Below are 21,789 nucleotides of genomic sequence, written 5' to 3' on the forward strand. Positions count from 1 at the left end.
TTATCATGAAAATTATATTTTTATGGTGACAATATTGCCATACCGACTATATTATCATTATGACTACAATGTCAGAGTGGTTATATAGATAACGATAATGTCATGATGATTTTTTTATCATGATATTTATATCATAGTGACTATTTTCATAGAAGCTTTTTTAGTGATGTTCATATTACCACTGAGGATATACCATTATATAAGAGAAAATGTCATTTTCATTAAATTATCAGGTGACTATATTGCCATGATATGCTATATTGATATGGTTTCAGTACATGTCATGGTAAATCTTTTTTTACTGTGGCTACATTGCAACGCAAACCAAAATAGTAAGGTGGCTATATTTTCATAGTAGGATGATTTTATTATGGCAATTATAATAGCATTTCTAAGTATATTGTCATGATGACTGTGTTGCAATAATATCTATATTGTCATTTGATTTATTGAATTGATGGCAATATTGTCTTAGAGACGGTACTGTCATAATATTTGCATTGTCACGGTGGTTGTATTGTCATCGTAACTATATGTCATGTTGGCTGTATTTTCATTAAGATTACATTGTTATGTTAGCTATATTGCCATGGTGGCTGTATTGTTATGTCAATATATTACCATGATGGCTATCTGTCATTTTTGTAATATGAGAAGGAGGTGACTGTCTTTTCACGTTGGCAATATTGTCAGAATAGCTATATTGTTGAGTAGTGGGTATATATATTTCTTTTCTGGCGGTATATTATTTTGATGGTAATTATAACATTTTGGCGATATTGGCATGGTGATATATTGGATTAGCAGCTAAACTCTTGTTGTGGATAGTGTTCAATTTAAATACTTTATCATGGTAGCTACATAGTCAAGGTTCCTATATATTCATGGTAGCTACATTGTCATGGTGAAGACATTGGAATGGTGGCTGTATTGTTATTTTCAATATAATGCCATCATGGCTACATTATCTTTGTCGCTAGATCAACTTGATGGCTAAATTGCTATGTTTAATTTTGTTGTTCGGGACATATTTTATTAGCTATAATATTGTTGTGATTATATGATCATCATGATAATATTTTCATGGCGGCTTACTTGGTATGGTAAGTGTAAGTGAATGGATATCATATCATCAAGTCACTTATATTGTCATGGTTTTTACATTGTGATATTGTTTATGTCAACCTGCTGACTACATAATCAGGATTGGTGTATGATTGAGTTAACTATATTGTAATGTCGTTTTATTTCATTGTGATAATTTTGTCATGTTGACTACAATTGCATGACAACTTTAATGTTATGACTATATCATAGTGATAAATCCTGTCTGAGTCACTGTTTTTTCACAGAGACTATATTGTCCTGGAATTTATATGTTTGCTATGATCCGAAAGCAACAATTTATTCACAGTATCTATATTGTCAGGTGGTTATACTGAAATTGTGAATATACGTTGAATGTTTCTATATTTTTGCTTCGACTATATTGTCATATCAGTTAAATGATCATGGTAGCTTTATTGTGCTAGTAAATATATTGTCGTCGTGACTATATTATCATAACTGGTAAATTGTCTTAGCAAATATGTTGACATGTGGGCTATATTTTCATGATATTTATAAAGTTATTTTAAGATCACTATCAAGGTGATTCTAATGTCATGGCGCTTGATCTGTATCGTAACATTATTGTCAAGGTGGCTGTATTGTCAAGGTGGCTATATTGCCGTTTGCTGTATTTTCAATTTGACGCTTTTGTGAAGATAGCTTTACTGTCAGTGTAGATATAGTGTCATGGATAATATATATTCATAGTGGCAGTATTGTCAATATGAACTTTTTGTCATTTTGGATATCCACTGATTTTGGTTACATTACTATCGTGTATATATCGTCACCTTGGCTATAATAGAAATGTGATCTTTTTATATTTGCTATATTATCATTTTTTCAGTCATGCATATATTGTCATAAGTGATATATTATCATGATAGATATAATATTTCGTTGACTGTATAGTAGCATTGTGACTATATTGTTATCATGAATATAATTTCATGTTTCGTATCTTGCCAAGATAAACTATATTGTCATTGTGTCTATCTTATTATGATGGTTATAATTTCATGGTGACTACATTTCACGGTAGCTTTTATAATGGTGTTGATTTTTCCCTTGAGGATATATCACTAAAAAACGAGATTTTTATTTTGATTAAATCAGTAGAGGGCTACATTGTCGTAATATGCTACATTATTATAGTTTCAGGCATGTCATGGTATATGTATTATTATGTTGGCTACATTGCAGAGTGCTATGTTTTCATAATATAATGATTTTATTATGTCGATTATATTGCATTTGTGAGTATATTGTCATGGTGACTGTTGCCATAATATCTATATTGTCATTTGATTTGTTTAATTGATGGCAATATTGTCATAATATAATGTCATGTTTCCAGTATTGTCTTGGTGGTTGTATTGTCATCGTGTCTATATGGTCATGGTGCTTATATTTCCATTAATATTATATTGATATGGTAACTATATTGCCATGGTGGCTATATTGTTTGATGAATATATTACCATGATGGCTATTTGTTATTTTTGTTGTATTACAAGGAGGTGATTGTCTTTTCATGTTGCCTATATATCAGGGTAACTATATTGTCATTATAAGTTTACAGACATAAAGACGATATAGTCACCATGACAATATTTTCACCTTAATGATATAGTTATCATGATAATATATCGCTTATGACAGAATATGCACGATCAAAAATGACAATATACAACCTGTAAAAAAGATCACCTTCCCAATATAGCCAAGGTGACTATGTATTCAGCATAGGAATGTAACCCGAATTAGAAGATAGCCAAAATGACTTTATTTCATAATGACAATACCGTCACTATGAAAATTTGTTCCCAATGAAAGTATAGCTACACTGACAATAAAGCTATATTCACAAAATAATAACATTGAAAACACATCAAACGACAAAATAGCCACTATGATAGTACAGCCACCATAACAATAATGTTACTATATAAATCAATCACCGTGACATTAGAGTCATCTTGAAAAGAGATTTACAATTACTATATAAGTATCATTAGAATATAGCATACATATCAACATATTTCCCATGACAATTTAGCCATGATGATAGTATAGTCATAACGACAGTATATGCACTATAATAACAAAGCCACTATGACCACAAAACTGATATGACAATATTGTCAACGCAACATTAAGGAAACATTCTAAATATATTCAGTATGTCAATATAGCCACCTGACAATATAGATAACGTGATAAAATAGTCGCTTTCGGATCATAGGAAACATATAGCCCCCAGGATATATAGTGTCCAGGAGACAATAGCGTCCAGGACAGGATTCATCATTACTATATAGCTACCTTGACAGTATAGCCCATAATACTATGTAAGAACCATGAAAATGTACGTGCTATACCAATATAACTGCTATGAAAATGAATTCAACATACCAAAATAATCACAAAAGATATCTTCATTGCTATATAGTTACCATAATCATACATTAATGATGATAATATAATCAGCATTTTGACATAATAACCATCACCGTATAAAAACTATGACAATATAAGTTACACAATGATATGATATCAAGACAGTTGCCCCTTACAATACCAAATAAGTCGCAAAGAAAATATTATCCTTATCATATAATCACAACGAAATTGTAGGTAAAGACAAAATAAATCCCCAATGATAAGATTAACCGAAGCAATATAGCCATCAAGTTGATATAGCGACCAAGATAATGTAGCCAGAATGGCATTATATTGAAAATAACAATACACCCACCCTGCCACTATCGTCATCATTACAATGTAGCTTACATGAAGTACAGTAACCTTGGAAATGTAGCTGCAATGATAATATATCACCATGCTAATATCGCCAAAATTCTGGTATAGCCATCATGGCAATATACCAAAAGAAAAAAATACCTACCACAATGATAAAGCTACCTTAACAATATAGCTTCTCTAAGAAAAAGCCATCATGGCAATATAGTTACCTAACAGTATAGTCACCATGGCAGTATAGTTACCATAACAATGTAATATTAATGACATTATAGCCACCATGACTATATAGTCACGATGACAAGACAATCATGATGACCATACAGGCAACATGACAATACAGTCTCTATGACAAAATTGCCATCAATTGCATAAATCAAATGTTAATATAGAATTTATGGCAACACAATCACCATGACTATATACACACAAATAAAATCAAATCGTCATAACAAAATGATTCAACCATGAAAATATAGCCGCCCTGCCACTATGGCTTCCATTGCACTATAGCCAACATGATATACATTCACCATGACAGCACCAGAACTATAACAATACAGCATATCATGACAATGTATTCACCTGATAATTTAATCAAAATGAAATTTTCATTTTTATAAAGATATATCTTGAAGGGCAAAATCAATATCGTTAAATAAGCTACAATGAAAATGCAGTCACAATGTCCTCATAACCATCATCATGATATAGTCACCATGATAATATAATTATATTAGCAATATAGCCACTAACATATTATAGTCATAGTGACAATATAGGCACCATGGCAATATACCGTCAACTTGATAATATAGCTATCACGATAATGCATCGCTTATGAAAGAATATGCACGAGTTAAAAAATGACAATATAGCAACTATAAAAGAGATCACCTTGCCAATATAGCCAAGGTGACAATATGTAAATCTTCGCAATGTAACCAAAATGAGGAGATAGCCAAAATGACGGTATGTTCATAATGACAATACTGCTGCTATGAAAATATATTCCCCATGACATATAGTTACAATGACAATAAAGCAATCTTCATAAAACAGTAACATTGAAAAAACAGCAAACGACAATATAGCCACCATGACAGTCCAGCCACTATGACAATAATGTCACGATACAATTCCGTCGCGGTGACATTAGAGTCACCCTGATAATAAATAGTACTGACTATATAAATGTCATGAAAATAAGGTTTCCATGTCAACATACTTACCATGACAATTTAGCCAATATGATGATATAGTCACGACGGTAATATATTAACTATAACAATATAGCCATGATCAAATAAGTCATAGGACGATACAGTTAGCGCAACAATAAGGAAGCCTTCAAATTATATTCATTATGTCAATATAAGCACCAGACAATACTGATGCTGTGACAAAATAGTCTCTTTCGGATCATAGCAAACATATAGGCTCCAGGACAATACAGTGTCTATGATAAAATAGCGCCCAAGACAAGATTTCTCATTAAGATATAGTCACCTTGAGAGTGAAACAACAATGAAAATGTACATGTTATAACAATATAGTTACCATGAAAATGTAGGCAAAATGACAAAATTGTCACAATGAAATATAATCGCCATTACAATTTAGTTACTATAATCATATATCATTCATGATAATATGGCTGATATAAACTGATATAGGCTGATATAAACACCATCACAGTATAAAAACAATGAGAACATAGTGATATGATAATATCATATCCATGCACTCGCACTCACATCACCAAATAAGCCGCCAAGAAAATATTATCATGATCATATGATTGAAACAAAATTGTAGTAAATGACAAAATATATCCTCAACGACAAAATTAGCCATAGCAATATAGCCAGAAAGTAAATATAGCAACCAAGATAATGTAGTGAGGATGGCATTATATTGAAAATAGCAATACGGCCACCATGCCAATATCGTCACCATGACAATTTAGCTACCATGAAAATATAGTAACCTTGACAATGTAGCTACTATGATAATACAATCCCATGGAACATATCCACAACAACACTTTAGTTGCGAAGACACAATGTCATCCTGCTGATTATATTGTCATGATTGGTCAGCGATTATGGTAACTATATTGTAACAGCAATTATATTTCATTGTGATTGTTTTGTCATGTTGACTGCATTTTTAAGGTACCCATATGGTTATGGCAGCTACTTTTTCATGGCTGTTGCTTTGTTCTATTGGCTATACTGTCAAGTTGCCTCTATTGTAATGATAAATCCTGTCTTGATCGCTATTTTTTCATATAGACAATATTGTCTTGGAGGCTATACTGCCATAGTGAATATAATTCAAATATCTCTTTATTATTGCGTTGACCATATTGTCATATCAGTTATATGATCATGGTCGCTTATTGTTATGGTGAATATACTGTCATTGTGACTATATTATCATATGGGTAAATTGTCATGGCAAATATGTTGATATACAGGCTATGTTTTCATAACATTTACATAGTCATTGAAAGTTTATTATCAAGGTGACTCTAATATTATGGTGATTGATTTATGCCGTAATATTATAGTCATGGTGGATGCACTACAATGGTGGCTGTATTGTCGTTTTGTGAATTTTGAATGTTACTCTTTTGTGAATGTGGCTTAATTGGCAGTTTAACTATAGTGTCATGAGTAGCATATTTTAACAGTGGTAGTATTGTCATTATGAGTATAACGTCATTATCTTCTCTTTTTGGTTCCATTGCTATGAATATGTATATCGTCACCTTGGTTATATTGGCAAGGTCATCTTTTTTATAGTTGCTATATTGTCATTTTTTTAATCATGAATATTTTGTCATAAGCGATACATTATCATGATAACTATTCTAATTAAGCTGACAACATATTGTCATGGTGACTATTTTGTCATGGTGACTATTTTATCGTGATGGTTATAATGTCTTGGTGACTCTATTTTCATGGAAGCCTTTCTAATGGTGTTGATTTTGCCCTTAAGGATATATCATTATAGAAACAAAAATTGTCTTTTTGAATAAATTATCAGGTGACTACATATTTATTTTTTGCTATAGTGTTATGGTTTCAGCATTGTCATGGTGAACGTATCATAATGGTGGCTACATTGCAATGGAAGCCATAGTGGCTGGGTGGCTATATATTCATGGTGGGATCATTCTGTTACTCTTTTGTGAACATTGCTTTATTGTCAGTGTAGCTATAGTGTCATGATGAATATCTTTTCATAGTGGCAGCATTGTCATTATGAACATCCCGTCATGATGGCTATCATACATTATGGTTACATTATTATGATGTATATAATATCATCCGGCAATATTGGCTCAGTAATCTTCTTTGTAGGTAATATATTTTCATTTATTTTATCATGCATATTTTTTCATAATCAATACATCATCATGATAACTATATCATTAAGGTAACAATATTGTCATTTTGGCTATATTGTCCTTATGATTATAATTTCATAGTAGTTATATTACCAAGATTATTTTATTTTCATGAATATAATCTTATGGATTCAGTACTGTCATGGTGAATGTATTATTATGGTGGCTATATTGCAACGAAACCCATAGTGGTAAGGTGACTACATTTTCATTGTGGGCATCATTTTATCATGACGATTATATCGCAATTGTCACTATATTTTCATGGTGACACTGTTCACATGATGTGTATATTGTCATTTGATTTGTTGAATTGATTGCAATATTTTCATAGACTATGTATGGTCATGTTGTCTATTTTGTCCTGGTGGTTTTGTTGTCATCTTGATTGTATGGTCCTGGTGGCTATCTTATCGTTAATACTATATCGGTATGGCAACTATATTGACCTGGTGGCTATATTGTTATGTGACTATATTGTCTTGGTGGCTATTTGTCATTTTTGCTATATTAAAAGAATGTGACTGTTTTTTCATATTGGCTATATTGTCAAGGTAGGTATATTGTCATGGTAGCTATATCGTTGTGGTTGTGATTTCTCTTTCTGGTGGTATATTGCCATGATAGCTACACGAACATGTTGGGATACTTGCATTATGATATATTTTCTTTTTTGCTAAACTGCTATTATAGATATTTTTTCGTGAGAATATATTATCAAAATAGCTATATTGTCAAAGTGACTATATTTTATTGGTAGCTACATTTTTTTGTGACTATATTGGCATGGTAGCTATCTTCTTATATTAAATATAATGCCATCATATCTAAAGTATCGTGTTTGATATATCAACTTGTTTGCAATAGTGATATAGTGAATTTTGTCGCAAGGGATATTTTTTGTTGTTAGCTATATTTTCATTGTCATTATGAGATCATGATAGCAATATATTTATGGCGGGATATTTGCTATTGTGAGTATAACTGTATAGATATCATATCCTCCTGTTAATTTTATTGTCAATGTCTTTATAATGTAATGGTGTTCATCTCAACTTGGTGATCATATTATCATGATAGGTGTATGGTTATGGTAACTATATTGTAATAGCAATTGTATTTCATTGTAATAATTTTGTCTTGGTGAGTACATATTCATGGGAGCTATATCATTATGGGAAATACATTTGTATGGTTTGTGTATAGTTGTTAAGGATATAATGTCGGAGTGACATTATAATCCTGTCCTTGTCGGCCTTTTGTCATTGAGACTATTTTGTCCTGAACGATATATGATTTTTTTTTTAAATCCAAAAGCGATTATTTTGTCAGTGGCTATATTGCCATAGTGAATGAAATATGGTGTCTATATTATTGCTTTGACTATATTTTCATATATATTATATGATCATGTTGGCTTTATTGTTAAGTTGAATATGTTGTCATCGTGACAATATTATCATAATGGATAAATTGTCCTGGTAAATATTTTTTTGTGGAGGCTATGTTTCCATGATATATATATATATAGTCATGGTAAGTATATTATGAACGTGACCCTATTGTCATGGTGACTGATTTACATTGTGACAATATTGTCATGGTGGGAATACTGTTATAATGGCTATATTGTCGTTTGCAGTATTTTCAAGATTACTCTTTGTGTACACGGCTTAATTATCAGTGTAGCTATAGTGTCATGATGAACATATTTTCATAATGACAGTATTCTTAATATGAGCATAACGTCCTGTTAGCTATCTTGTCATTTTGGTTACATTGTATGGTGTACATATCGTCACCTTGGCAATATTAGTTTGGTGATCTTTTTTTATGGTTGCTATAATGTCATTTTTTAAAACATACATATTTTTTCAAAAGCGATACATTATCATGATACCTATATCATTATAGTGACAATATTGTCAGTGTCTACATTGTTACTATGACAATATTTTCATAGTGGCTATATTGCCAAGATAACTATACTGTCATGGTGACTATTTTATCATGAGGGTTATAATGTCATGGTGACTGCATTTTTATGGTAGCTTTTTTAATGGTGTTGATTTTGCCATCGAGGATATATCATTACAGAAGCGAGATAGTCATTTAGATTAAATTATCAGGTGACTATATTCTCTTGATTACTATATTGTTATGCTTTCAGTGCTGTCAGGGTGAATGTATTATAGTGGTAGAAACATTTCAATAGAAGCCATAGTGGCAGGATGACTATAATTTCATGGTGTGTATCATTTTGTCCCAGCGATTATATTGCAATTGTTGCTATATTATCATGGTGACTGTGTTGCCATAATTTGTATATTGTCATTTAATTTATTGAAATGATGTCAATATTGTTAAAAATACTATATGGTCATGTTGTCTATATTGTCATGGTGGCTGTATTGTCATCGTGACTCTATGGTCATGGTAGCTATATTGCCATTAAGATTATATATTCATAATGACGATATACCATGGTTGCTATATTGTTAAATGACTATATTTTCATAGTGGCTATTTGTCATTTTATTGTAATACAAGTAGGTGAACCTCTTTTCATATTGTCTTTATTGTCAGCCTAGCTATATATATATGTCATGGTAGTTATATCGTAGTAGTGGCTACTTTCTTCTGGTGGTATATTGCCATGATGGCTGTACTAACATATTGGCGATATTGGTATGGCGATATATTGTCTTAGCGGCTAAACTGTTATTGTGAATATTTTCTCAGGGAATATATTATCATGATAGCTACAGTGTCAATATGATTATATTTTCATGTTTGTTACATTGTCATGTTGAGTATATTGGCGGCGTAATTGGTATTGTGAGCTTAACTGTATGGATATCATATCATTATGTCAATTATAGTCTCATGGTTAATATACTGCGATGGTGTTTATGTCAACCTGGTGATTATATGATCATGATTGGTGTATGGTTGGTAAAATTATTGCAATGTCGATTATATTTCATTGAGATTATTCCATCATGGTGAATACATTTTCATGGTAGCTATAATGTTGTGGTAGGTTTCTTTTCATGGATATCATATTCCTTTTTGGCTATACTCTCATTGTAGCTATAGTGTAATAATAAATTCTGTCCTGATCGCTATTTTGTCGTGGACAGTATATAGTCATGGAGGCTATATGTTTCCTATGATGCGAGATTTATCATTTTGCCACAGTGTATATAAAGTCATGTGGCTATATTGCCACATTCAATATATAATTTCATGAAGTCTTTACTGCTGCATTGACTATAATGTCATATCAGCTATATGGTCCTGGTGGCTTTATTATTTTGATGAATATATTGTTATCGTGACTATGGAAGCCATAGTGGTAGGTTGGTTATATTTGCATGGTGGGATCATTTTGTTATGGTGAATATATTCATTTGTTTATATATTGTTATATGGTTATATTGCCAAAGTAAATATAATCTAAATGTTTCTTTATTGTTGCGTTAACTACATTGTCATATCAGTTATATGACCATACTGGCTTTATTGTTTTTTTTTTCATACTATTCGCTATTTCCCGCGATAGCGAGGTAGCGTTAAGAACAGAGGACTGGGCCTTTGAGGGAATATCCTCACCTGGACCTCTTCTCTGTTCCTTCTTTTGGAAAAAAAAAAAAATATATATTTTCGTCGTGATTATATTATCATTATGGCTAAATTGTCGTGGCAAATATGTTGATATGGAGACTGTATTTTCATGATATTTCTACAGTCATTGTAAGTTTATTATCAATTTAACTCTAATGTCATGGTGATTGATATATATCGTGACAATATTGTCATGGAGGCAGTACTGTCTTGGTGGCTACATTGTCGTTTGCTGTATTTTCAATGTAACTTTATTGTGAAAATGGCTTTTTTGTCAGTGTAGCTATGGTGTCATGAGGTAAGAATTTTCATAGTGACAATATTCTCATTATGAACATACCTTCATGTTGGCTACCTTCTCATTTTGTTTCCAGTGCTATGATGTATATATCGTCACCTTTCCTATATTGTCAAGCTGATCTTTTTTATAGTTGCTCTTTTATTATTTTGTTAATCATGCATAATTTGTCATAAGCGATATATTATCATTATAACTATATTATCAAGGTGACAATATTGTCATGGTGAGTATATTATCATTATAAGTATAAGCTCATAGTGGCTATATTGGTAAGATAATTTTATTGTCATGGTGACAATTTTAACATGATTGTTATAATGTCATGGAGTCTGCATTGTCATTATAGCTTTCTATATGGTGTTGATTTTGCCCTATAAGATATATCATTATAAAAAGAAAATTTTCATATTGATGCTTTATTATGTGAGTACATTGCCATGATAGGCTGTATGGTTTCAGTGCTATCATGGTAAATGTTTTATTATGGTGGCAACATTAAAATGGAAGCCATAATGGCAGGGTTGCTAAATTTTCAAAATGGGATCATTTGTTTTGAAGATTATATTGCTTTTGTGAGAATATTGTCATGTTAACTGTGTTGCCATAATTTCGATATTGTCATATGTTTTGTTGAATTGATGGAGATATTGACATAGAAGCTGAGTTGGCATGCTATATGTATTGTCTTGGTGGTTGAATTGTCATTGTGACGACATGGTCATGGTGGCTATATTGCTATTAAGATCCTATTGTTATTGTAAATATATTACCATAGTGGTTATAGTGTTAGGAGACTATATTACCAATGGTCGCTATAGTGTTAGGTGACTATATTTCCATGGTGGCTACAGTGTTAGGTGACTATATTGCCATGGAGGCTATTTGTCACTCTTTTTATATTACAAAGAGATGAATATCTTTTCAAGTTAGGAATATTGTCAGGGTACCTATATCGTAATGTTAGCTATATCGTTGTGGTGGGTATTATATTATTTTGGTGGTATATTGCCATGATGGCTATACCAATATTTCGGCGATATTGGCATGGAAATATAGTGTCTTAAAAGCTAAACTGTTGTTATGGACATTTTCTCATAGGAATACATTATCATGGTAGCTATATTGTCATGGTTGATATACTTTCATAGCGGCTACATTGTCATGGTGACAGTATTCATCCTGATAGCTGTACCGTTATTTTCAATATAATGCCATCGTGGCTTCATTATCTTGGTGTTTACATTAATTTCATGGCTATATAGCTATGGTTGATTTTGTCGTTGGAGGTATATTTTGTTGTTAGCTACACTTCTACTGTGATTATATGATTATGGTGATATTTTCATAGCGGCTTATTTGATATTGTAAGTGTAAGTGTACGGATATCATATCATCATGTCACTTATAATGTCATGGTTTTTACAGCATGATGGTGTTTATGTCAACCTGCAGATTATATTATCACGATCAGTTCGTGATAATGGAAACTGTATTGTGATAGCGATTATATTTCATTGTAATTATTTTGACGTTGTGACTATATTTTCATGGTAGCTATATTGTTATGTCATTTACATTGTCGAGGTTGTTTCAATATTTTACTGTCTATACTGTCAAGGTGACTACATTTTAATGATAAATCCTGTTTTGTTCGCTCTTTTCTCATGGAACTATATTGTCCTGGACGCTATATGTTTGCTATGATCCGAAAGCGACTATTTTGTCACAGTATCTATATTGTTGCGTTGACTATTTTGTAATATCATTTATGTGGTCTTGGTGGCTTTATTGTTACGTAAATATATTGCCATCTTGACTATATTATCTTAATGGCTAAATTCTCAGAGCAAAGACATTCATAGTGGCTATATTTTCATGGCAGATATATTCATATGGATGCTTTATTTTTATGATATTCATATGGTCATTGTAGGTTTACTATAAAGGTGACCTTAGTGTCCTGGTGATTGATTTGTATCGTGACATTATTGTGGCAGTGGCTGTGTTGTCCTTGGTGGCTATCTCGTCATTTACTGTATTTTCAATGTTACCCTTTTTGTGAAGATGGCTTTATTGTCAGTGTAGCTGTAGGTGTCTTGGGGAACATATTTTCTTATTGGCAGTATTGTCGTTATGAATATACCGTCATTCTGGTTATCTTTTCATTTTGGTTATATTGCTATGATGTATATATCGTTCACCTTGGCTATATTGGCAAGGTGATCTTTTTTATAGTTGTTATATTGTCAGTTTTTTATTCATGCATATTTTATCAAAAGCGATACATTATCATGATAACTATATTAATAAAGTTTGAATATTTTCATGGATGACTATATTGGTAATATGACTATAATCTCATAGTGGTTATATTGTTAAGATAACTTCATTGTCATAACGATTATTTTATCATGAAAGTTATAATGTCATTGTGACTGCATTTTCAAGGCAGCTTTTATAATGGTGTTCATTTTGCCATTAAGGACATATTATTATAGAAAAAAATTTCTTATTCAATGAATTACCCGTTGACTAAATTTTCATGATATGGTATATCGTTATATTTTCAGTACTGTCATGGTGAATGTATCATTATGGTGGCTATATTGCAATGGAAGCCATAGTAGCAGGTTGGCAATATTTTCATAGTCGGATCATTTTCTATGGCGATTATATTGCATTTGTGAGTATATTGTCATGATTACTGTGCTGCCATAATATTTATGTTGTCTATGAATTTGTTGATTTGATGTTAATATTGTAATACAGATTGTATTCTTATGTTGTCTGTATTGTCATGGTGGTTGTATTTTCATCGTGACTATATGATCTTGGTGGCTATATCAACATTAAAATCATATTGTTATGGTAAATATATTGCCATAGTTGATAAATTGTAAGGCGACTATATTGTCATGGTGGTTATTTGTCATTTTTGTCGTATTACACGGAGAGGACTGTCTTCTCATGTTAGTTATATTGTCCGGGTAGCTATACTGTCATGTTAGCTATATCGTTTGTTTTTTTCTAGCGGTATACTGCCATGATGGCTATACTAATATTTTGTTGATATTGGCATGGTGATATAGTGTCTTAGCAGCTAAACTGTTGTTCTGGATATTTTTTCATAGGAAAACATTATCATGGTAGCTACATTGTAAAGGTTAATACATTGTCTGGGTAACTACATTGGCATTGTGACGATATTGGCACGGTGGCTGTATTGTTATTTTCAGTATAATGCCATTAGGACAACATTATCTTGGTCGCAATATTAAGTTGATGGTCATATTGCTATGGTCAATTTTGTCGTTGGGGATATATTTTTTTGTTAGTTAAATATTTTTCGGATTATATGATAATGATAATATTTTCATGGCGACTTATTTGGTATTGTGAGTGTAAATGTATGGATATCATATAATCATGTCAACTATATTGTCATGGTTTTTATACTGTGATGGTTTTTATGTCAACCTCCTGATTATCTCACATGAGTGGTGTATGATAATGATAACTAAATAGCAAAGGCGATAATATTTCATTGTGATTATTTTGTCAGTGTAACTTCATTTTCCTGTTAGCTATATTGTTATGGCAGGTACATTTTCATGGTTGTTACATTGTTTTATTGGCTATATTGTTAAGGTGGCTATATTTTAATGATAAATCTTTTTTGTCGCTATTTTATTAAGGACACTATAATGTGCTGGAGGATATATGTTTGTTATGATCCGAGAGCGACTATTTTGTCACAGCGTCTATATTGCCAGGTGGCTATATTGCATAGTGAATATAATATGAATGTTTATCTTTTGTTGCATTGACTATATTTTCATATAACTTACATGATTTTGGTGGCTTTATTATCATGGTGAATATACTGGTGTTTTGATTATACTATCATAATAGTTAAATTGTCATGGTAAATATGTTGATATTGACGCAATATTTTCATGATACTTATATAGTCACTGAAAGTCTATTATCAAGGTGACTCTGATGTCATTGTGATTGATTTATATCGTGATTTTATTGTCCTGTTGGCTGTACTGTCATATTGGGTATATTATCAAGGTAGCTATATTGTCATGTTAGTTATATTGTTGCGGTGGGATTTTTTTTTTGTGGAGGTATTTTGATATGATAGTTTCACTAACATTTTAGTGGTATTGGCATAGTGATATAGTGTCTTAGCAGCTACACTGTTGCTGTGGATATTTTTCTTGGGAATAGATTATCATTGTAGCTACATTTTTAAGGTTAATATATTTTCATGGTAGCTAAATTGTCGTGGTGAGAATGTCGATATGGTGGCTCTATTGCGCTATAATGCTATCATGGCTACATTATCCTGGCTCTATTTCTAAGTTAATTTTGTCGCTAAGGATATATTTTTTCAGCTACATATTTATTGTGATTATATGATCTCGATAATATTTTCATGGCGTCTTAGTTGGGATTGTGAGTGTAATTGTTTGGATATTATATCATCATGCCAACTATTTTGTCATATTTTTTATATTATGATTGTGTTTATGTCAACCTGCTGATGATATGATTAGTCTTGGTGTATGATTATCGAAAGTATGATGTGATATCGTTTAAAATTTATTGTAATTAATTTGTCATAGTAACTATATTTTCGTGGTAGCTATATTGTTATGGCAGGTACATTTTCATGGTTGTTCTACTGTTTTATTGGCTATACTGTCAAGGTAACTGTACTGTGATGATAAATCCTTTCTTCGCTACTTTCTCATCGAGACTATATTCTCCTGGACGCTATATGTTTGCTATGATCCAATATGACTATTTTGTCACAGTATCTCTATTGTCATGTGACTATATTTCCATAGTGAATATAATTTAGAAACGCGTTTATTGTTACGTTGACTATATTGTCATATTATTCATATGACCATGGTGGCTTTATTGTTATGGTGAACATATTATTGTCTTGAATATATTATCATAATGGCTAGATTGTCTTTTCAAATATATTTATGTGATGGCTATGCTTTAACGACAAATATATTCATATGGACGCTATATTTTCATGATATCTATATATTTCATTATATAATTATTATCAAGTGACTCTAATGTCCTGGTGATTGATTTATATCATGACATTATTGTCATGGTGGCTGCACTGTATTTCCCAGAACAGTTTAGCTGTTATTACAGTATAGTCACAACGACAATATATTCACTATAACAATAAATCCTCCATGTTCATATAACTAATATCACAATATGGTTTATGCAATAATAAAGAAACATTCAAAATATATTCACTATGGCAATATAGCCACCTGACACTATAGATATTGTGACAAAAAAGTTGCTTTCCCATCATAGCAAACATATAGACTCTAGGACTATATATTGTCCCTGACAAAATAGCGTCCAAAACAGGACTTATCATTACAATAAAGCCACCTTGACAGCATAGTCATTAAAACAATGCAATAACCATGAAAATGTACATGTCATAGCAATATAACTATCATGAAAATGTAATCACCACAATATGATAATAAAAAAAATATAATCGCCATTGCTATATAGTTACCATAATCATACATCAATCCTAATATTATCACTATGTTGACTTAAACATGACAATGTAAGTAGTATGATGATGTGATATCCATGCAGTTACACCCAAAATACCAAATGAGCCACCATGATAGTATATTATCAAGATCACATAACCACAAAAAAATTGTAGCTAATAACAAAATATAGCCCCAATGACAAAATTGACCGTAGCAATATAGCCATTAAGTTAATCAAGCGACCAAGATAATGTAGCCATGATAACATTATAGCACAATAGAGCCACCATGCCAATATCGTCACCATGACAATGTAGCTATCATGAAAATGTATAATCCTTGAAAAATTTAGCTACAATGATAATACCTTGGTTTTATGAGTTATACTGTCAAGGTGTCTATATTATAATGATATATCCTGTCTTGGTCGCCATTTTGTCATAGAGACTATATTGTCCTGCAGGCTATATGTTTGCTATGATTCAAAAGCGACTATTTGTCACAGTATCTATATTGTCATATGGTTATATTGCCATAGTGAATATGATTTGTACATTTCTTTTTTGTTTCTTTGACTGTATTTTCACATCAGTTATATGATCACTGCGTCTATATTGTTATAGTGAATAAATTGTCATCGTGACTGTATTATCATAATGGCCAAATTGTAATGTCAAATATGTTGACATAGAGGCTATATTATCATGATATTCATAAAGTTATAGTAAGTTTATTATCAAGCTGACTAATGTTATGGTGAGGATTTATATCGTGATATTATTGTAATGCTGGCTGTACTATCATGATAGCTATATTCTCATTTGCTGTATTTTCAATGTTACTCTTTTGTGAAAATGGCTTTATTGTCAGTGTAGCTATAGTGTCATGGGGAACATATTTTCATAGTGGCAGTATTGTCATCATGAACATACCGTCATTTTGGCAGTCCTTTCATTTCAGTTACATTTCTATGATGTATATATCGTCACCTTAGCTATATTTACAAGTTGATCTTTTTATTGGTGGTATATTGTCATTACTAAACTCATGCATACTTTGTCACAAGCGATATATTATCATGATAATTATATTTCTATGGTGACAATATTGCCATAGCGACTATATTGTCATTATGACTATAATGTCATAGTGGTTATATTGCCAAGATAACTACAGTGTCATGGTGACTTTTTTATCTTGATGTTTATGTTATAGTGACTGTATTTTCATAGAAGCTTTTTCAATGGTGTTCATATTACCATTGAGGATATACCATTATAGAAGAGAAATTGTCATATTCATTAAATTATCATGTGACTACATTGCCATGATATGCTATATTGATATGGTTTCAGTACTGTCATGGTAAATCTTTTATTACTGTGGCTACATTGCAACGCAAACCAAAATGGTAAGGTGGCTATATTTTCATATGGCGATTATATTGCATTTGTGAGTATATTGTCATGATTACTGTGCTGCCATAATATTTATGTTGTCTATGAATTTGTTGATTTGATGTTAATATTGTAATACAGATTGTATTCTTATGTTGTCTGTATTGTCACGGTGGTTGTATTTTCATCGTGACTATATGATCTTGGTGGCTATATCAACATTAAAATCATATTGTTATGGTAAATATATTGCCATAGTTGATAAATTGTAAGGGGACTATATTGTCATGGTGGTTATTTGTCATTTTTGTCGTATTACACGGAGAGGACTGTCTTCTCATGTTAGTTATATTGTCCGGGTAGCTATACTGTCATGTTAGCTATATCGTTTGTTTTTTTCTAGCGGTATACTGCCATGATGGCTATACTAATATTTTGTTGATATTGGCATGGTGATATAGTGTCTTAGCAGCTAAACTGTTGTTCTGGATATTTTTTCATAGGAAAACATTATCATGGTAGCTACATTGTAAAGGTTAATACATTGTCTGGGTAACTACATTGGCATTGTGACGATATTGGCACGGTGGCTGTATTGTTATTTTCAGTATAATGCCATTAGGACAACATTATCTTGGTCGCAATATTAAGTTGATGGTCATATTGCTATGGTCAATTTTGTCGTTGGGGATATATTTTTTTGTTAGTTAAATATTTTTCGGATTATATGATAATGATAATATTTTCATGGCGACTTATTTGGTATTGTGAGTGTAAATGTATGGATATCATATAATCATGTCAACTATATTGTCATGGTTTTTATACTGTGATGGTTTTTATGTCAACCTCCTGATTATCTCACATGAGTGGTGTATGATAATGATAACTAAATAGCAAAGGCGATAATATTTCATTGTGATTATTTTGTCAGTGTAACTTCATTTTCCTGTTAGCTATATTGTTATGGCAGGTACATTTTCATGGTTGTTACATTGTTTTATTGGCTATATTGTTAAGGTGGCTATATTTTAATGATAAATCTTTTTGTCGCTATTTTATTAAGGACACTATAATGTGCTGGAGGATATATGTTTGTTATGATCCGAGAGCGACTATTTTGTCACAGCGTCTATATTGCCAGGTGGCTATATTGCATAGTGAATATAATATGAATGTTTATCTTTTGTTGCATTGACTATATTTTCATATAACTTACATGATTTTGGTGGCTTTATTATCATGGTGAATATACTGGTGTTTTGATTATACTATCATAATAGTTAAATTGTCATGGTAAATATGTTGATATTGACGCAATATTTTCATGATACTTATATAGTCACTGAAAGTCTATTATCAAGGTGACTCTGATGTCATTGTGATTGATTTATATCGTGATTTTATTGTCCTGTTGGCTGTACTGTCATATTGGGTATATTATCAAGGTAGCTATATTGTCATGTTAGTTATATTGTTGCGGTGGGATTTTTTTTTTGTGGAGGTATTTTGATATGATAGTTTCACTAACATTTTAGTGGTATTGGCATAGTGATATAGTGTCTTAGCAGCTACACTGTTGCTGTGGATATTTTTCTTGGGAATAGATTATCATTGTAGCTACATTTTTAAGGTTAATATATTTTCATGGTAGCTAAATTGTCGTGGTGAGAATGTCGATATGGTGGCTCTATTGCGCTATAATGCTATCATGGCTACATTATCCTGGCTCTATTTCTAAGTTAATTTTGTCGCTAAGGATATATTTTTTCAGCTACATATTTATTGTGATTATATGATCTCGATAATATTTTCATGGCGTCTTAGTTGGGATTGTGAGTGTAATTGTTTGGATATTATATCATCATGCCAACTATTTTTTCATATTTTTTATATTATGATTGTGTTTATGTCAACCTGCTGATGATATGATTAGTCTTGGTGTATGATTATCGAAAGTATGATGTGATATCGTTTAAAATTTATTGTAATTAATTTGTCATAGTAACTATATTTTCGTGGTAGCTATATTGTTATGGCAGGTACATTTTCATGGTTGTTCTACTGTTTTATTGGCTATACTGTCAAGGTAACTGTACTGTGATGATAAATCCTTTCTTCGCTATTTTCTCATCGAGACTATATTCTCCTGGACGCTATATGTTTGCTATGATCCAATATGACTATTTTGTCACAGTATCTCTATTGTCATGTGACTATATTTCCATAGTGAATATAATTTAGAAACGCGTTTATTGTTACGTTGACTATATTGTCATATTATTCATATGACCATGGTGGCTTTATTGTTATGGTGAACATATTATTGTCTTGAATATATTATCATAATGGCTAGATTGTCTTTTCAAATATATTTATGTGATGGCTATGCTTTAACGATATCTATATACTCATTATATAATTATTATCAAGTGACTCTAATGTCCTGGTGATTGATTTATATCATGACATTATTGTCATGGTGGCTGCACTGTATTTCCCAGAACAGTTTAGCTGTTATTACAGTATAGTCACAACGACAACATATTCACTATAACAATAAATCCTCCATGTTCATATAACTAATATCACAATATGGTTTATGCAATAATAAAGAAACATTCAAAATATATTCACTATGGCAATATAGCCACCTGACACTATAGATATTGTGACAAAAAAGTTGCTTTCCCATCATAGCAAACATATAGACTCTAGGACTATATATTGTCCCTGACAAAATAGCGTCCAAAACAGGACTTATCATTACAATAAAGCCACCTTGACAGCATAGTCATTAAAACAATGCAATAACCATGAAAATGTACATGTCACAGCAATATAACTATCATGAAAATGTAATCACCACAATATGATAATAAAAAAAATATAATCGCCATTGCTATATAGTTACCATAATCATACATCAATCCTAATATTATCACTATGTTGACTTAAACATGACAATGTAAGTAGTATGATGATGTGATATCCATGCAGTTACACCCAAAATACCAAATGAGCCACCATGATAGTATATTATCAAGATCACATAACCACAAAAAAATTGTAGCTAATAACAAAATATAGCCCCAATGACAAAATTGACCGTAGCAATATAGCCATTAAGTTAATCAAGCGACCAAGATAATGTAGCCATGATAACATTATAGCACAATAGAGCCACCATGCCAATATCGTCACCATGACAATGTAGCTATCATGAAAATGTATAATCCTTGAAAAATTTAGCTACAATGATAATACCTTGGTTTTATGAGTTATACTGTCAAGGTGTCTATATTATAATGATATATCCTGTCTTGGTCGCCATTTTGTCATAGAGACTATATTGTCCTGCAGGCTATATGTTTGCTATGATTCAAAAGCGACTATTTGTCACAGTATCTATATTGTCATATGGTTATATTGCCATAGTGAATATGATTTGTACATTTCTTTTTTGTTTCTTTGACTGTATTTTCACATCAGTTATATGATCACTGCGTCTATATTGTTATAGTGAATAAATTGTCATCGTGACTGTATTATCATAATGGCCAAATTGTAATGTCAAATATGTTGACATAGAGGCTATATTATCAT

Source organism: Panulirus ornatus, chromosome 55 (genome assembly GCF_036320965.1).
Source record: "Panulirus ornatus isolate Po-2019 chromosome 55, ASM3632096v1, whole genome shotgun sequence".
Lineage (NCBI taxonomy): Eukaryota > Metazoa > Arthropoda > Malacostraca > Decapoda > Palinuridae > Panulirus > Panulirus ornatus.